The sequence below is a fragment of the Monopterus albus genome, unplaced genomic scaffold, assembly GCF_001952655.1.
Source record: "Monopterus albus unplaced genomic scaffold, M_albus_1.0 scaffold170.1, whole genome shotgun sequence".
In the NCBI taxonomy this organism is placed as follows: Eukaryota; Metazoa; Chordata; class Actinopteri; order Synbranchiformes; family Synbranchidae; genus Monopterus; species Monopterus albus.
This window is the reverse complement of record NW_018128050.1, coordinates 1,277,844-1,281,714: the sequence shown is the minus strand read 5'-3', so window position 1 is coordinate 1,281,714 and position 3,871 is coordinate 1,277,844. Positions and strand designations below refer to the sequence as shown.

At 38.2% G+C, this 3,871-nt stretch overlaps 1 protein-coding gene across 1 annotated transcript in view; it reads right to left on the bottom strand.

The window, feature by feature from the left end:
• Positions 1-6: 6 nt before the first annotated feature.
• LOC109969099 (serine/threonine-protein kinase 35-like) overlaps positions 7-3,871 on the bottom strand; it is a 15,146-nt gene continuing 11,281 nt past the window's right edge. Inside the window, 1 exon segment of the mRNA XM_020615774.1 lies at positions 7-2,919. The gene's annotated coding sequence lies outside the window, so the exon portion shown is untranslated.

Here is a 3,871-nt window from a genome sequence, read left to right as displayed (position 1 = left end):
TACCCTACCCGGATAGCAGCCAGTGGCAGCAAGATGAACAAGGGAGGGGATATTTTATAGGTTTGCTTAAATATCTTTATATCTCAAGTATATTCCTCTAAATTAAAGTAAAGCAATTCCTCATAAATCAGAATTAAAATCTTAACTGTGTGGCTACCATTAGCTCCTCTCCAGTTGAAGATATCATTACTTCCTAGCACAGTCACATATTCATACTTTAGTGTAACCAAGGTGAGGTATGTTTTTCACACAAGTTCAAAAAAGTAACCAAAGCACATTAGGCCTGTGCTGAGCTAAAGGTGTGTAAACATCTGTATCAGTGTAAACTTACGATGCATCAGCAACACAGAAGTCAAAAGCTGTGTTGCTTATTTCAAACCCCTGTGGTGCATTTACAATCAAATACTTTTAAAACACAATCAAAAAGAAAACTGCACACAACCAACAAATACTGTCATTCATACCAACTGAATTCAATAAAGAGCAGTTGCTTTGAAATCTGCCAGGTTTTGTCTCTAACTGAGGAATGTGGTTGTTGGAAAAAAAGAAACAATGGCTCAGTAAAGAAAGGGTCACAATATGCAGAAACATGAGGTAGTACAGTCACCCAGGTCCCAGTTCAATTCAACACATGGCAGACTCCAGTCTTTGTTCAGATTCTGCAGTCTTCCAACCTTCTGTTTCACAACCAAGTCAGCGATATGTATTTAAGATTCACTGTAGATGTGATCTGACAGTGACTTTAACTTTTTTTTTTCCCCCACATTCCACATCTGATCACTGGACACAATTACACTTGACAGGGACCTATAATTGACTTTTTAACACATTATGAAAGAAATTTAGAACCTATAATGGACAATAAGCAGTACGACATTAACCTGGGGCTTTGCTCCTTTAACATGAATGGAAGCTGCTCAAACAGCTTTCAGTTCCATTTAAAAACATTAAGCAAATTAATGGTCGGGTCAAAACCAAAACAGTAAAAAAAAATAAAATAAATTAAAATAAAGTTTAATTTGTTATTCCAAATGTTATACTAAATAGAAAAATCATCAAGACCATATACCCTGAATAAAATATCTGGGGTGACAAATCAAAACCATAGCAGCTAATCTTGAGCCAAAGTTTGCCTGACTTACAATTTCAAGGCACCATAGGTGAACAGAATTAGAGCAGAAATTAAAGGTGCTAAAAGTGTCCATGAAGTCTAATATACATCATGACAGCCAACAAACAAGCTCCTCACGGTTTCTAGTCAAAGACAAATAAGTGGGCTGAGGGAACACAGGGCTTGTGAATAACTTGCATGTCTCCAGATTTACTACTTATGAAATATAACCTGTCACTGTATGACACTGGTGTGCCTAGTCTGGGATCGATTAGTAGATGTGTTCACATGCATGTTTGTAAGGAGTGTTGAAACCCAAACTTCGACTTTTATATTCTGCTTAAATTTGACCTGGTCGTCACTGTCCTCACCATTACGTATATTCTTACCAAGAAAATTATCTCCTATATCCACAAGAAACTCAAACTACTAACTGAAAATACTCCACAACTTGTATGAAATTTAGTTTGCTTTAAGTGGAGGGACTGTTTGCAACATTAATGTGAACCTCAGAAAGCAAAGAAGAGGGGTCATGCCAAAAAGTACCACACACATTTCTTGTAGCTGCTGCGGGATTTAGGAAATAAACATCGGTACTGTGTGAGCAGGTTTAAATCAATTTTTTGGTGTGACTGACTTTCCATTGATCCCTATGGAGCGTTCCGCAGAGCGGTGCTGCCTGCAGGTGACAGTTGAACTGAGGAACACACGATCACAGCATGACAGTGCAAGTAGGAAAACAAAACCTAGACCTACAAATATCTAGAATTATGCAGTGATCAACAGGGCTGGCTGATAGGAAATGTTCTTGCTGTATGAGGATAGAGGTTTGTTTAGCTGAACATTTGAAAGCTCTGCTTACATCAGAGTATTGCAGACAATGTTGTAAACCATTTAGCAGGACTACTTATTACTGTGAATTTACAGGAGTTTTACATCAACATCCAGTCAGTCTCAACTGATTTCTAGAAAATTGATTATATCATGACATATAGCAATGTCCGAAAATTTTACACATTTCATCCATGACTCCTATGTAGCAAACCTCCATGTAAACCAGAGGAAACCTGAAAAAGTTTACACGCAACTATGAAAAAGGGCAGTGACGCTCTTTCCTGTCATTGCATAAAGCTGACTAATCTCACTGGGGCAACCATGGCACACTAATGTTTATTAGAGCATGGTTATAATGAATAGCAATTGACTGGAAACCCAACACCAGGTACAGTATGTACTCTCAGCACAGTAAAATATCTAACATAAGATCAGACTTCACTGAAGTTTTAGGCAAAATAACAAACTCCATCACATGAAGTGAGAGCCATCCACTAGCAATGTGTATCTGACATGACTGTTTTCAATAAATATAATTAAAGAGCCAGATACACCGAAACTATCACCCCTGTGAACACACACACAACATAACTAATGCTGTAGCTCAGCCCAATTTAAAGGCAACTGATACACTACCTTTGATTCAGCACAGTGTCACTGTCTCATCATTTCTGAGGAATATCTTTCCAGACCTTTATTCTTTGATAGAGGCATGGCTACATCAGATTAAATCAAGCTTCCCACTGAGAAACATACATAATATCTCTCACTATATTACAGTGTTCAGGGTAGGACAAACACTCTCAGAAGTGGAAGAAGACCTTAATGTAAAGGAAACAAAAAAAAAAATCCCATTTCAGCATCCACTCTGCAGGAATAACGGTTTTCCTTTGCTTCTCCTTTATCTTCACAGTCTTCAGACTATAATACAGGGAGACCCCTCACTGATGTAGCAGCTTGAGGAAGCAACATGTCTGTAGAGAGACAGAGGGAAAATAAGTGTTAAAAAAATTTTAATAAATAAAACCAAGTGATTTGACAGCAACAGGCACAAAAATGAAATTTCACAATTTGTCAAAAAGAAGTACTATCTTGTAAAACGAATACAGTTATGTAGGGGACAAATCTGTTTACAGGTCTGCTACACATATCACCATATACAACCAGTTACTACATGTGTACTTGAACACAAAAGTTTGAGTTATATGACCCAGACATTAAACCCTGCCAGCTCCCTCATACAAAGTCTGTGTCATGCCCGAGTGGATCAGCTTATGACATTCTATCACATGACTGGTGCAAAACTACAAACATCTGATGGTTTACAGCAAAGAAGCCAATGAATATGTCTAACTGGAGCCACAACAAGATTCAAGGAGCTCAGTTGCCACAGATGCCTCAACCTTCAGACAAATTCAAGTTACAACTCTGTTGTTTATAATCAAACTACAAACCAACTACAGTCAGGGAAAAATTATTTGAACCCCAGCTGATTTTGTGCGTTTGCCCACTAACAAAGAAGTGATCAGTCTACAATGTCAATGGTAGGTTTATGTGAACAGTGAGAGAGACAACAATAACAAAAAAAATCCAGAAAAATGCATTACAAAAAAAGTTATACATTAATTTGCATTTTCATGAATGAAATAAGTATTTGATCCCCTATCAGTCAGCGAGATCTCTGGCTCCCAGGTGTATTTTATACAGGTAATGAGCTGACATTGGGAGCCCTCTCAGCTCGTTATCTGTATAAAAAAAGACCTGTCCACAGAAGCAATCAATCAGTCCAGATTCCAAACTCTTCACCATGGCCAAGACCAAAGAGCTTTCCAAGGATGTCAGGGACAAGATTGTGGACCTACACAAGGCTGGAATGGGCTACAAGACCATCGCCAAGCAGCTGGGTGAGAAGGTGACAACAGTTGG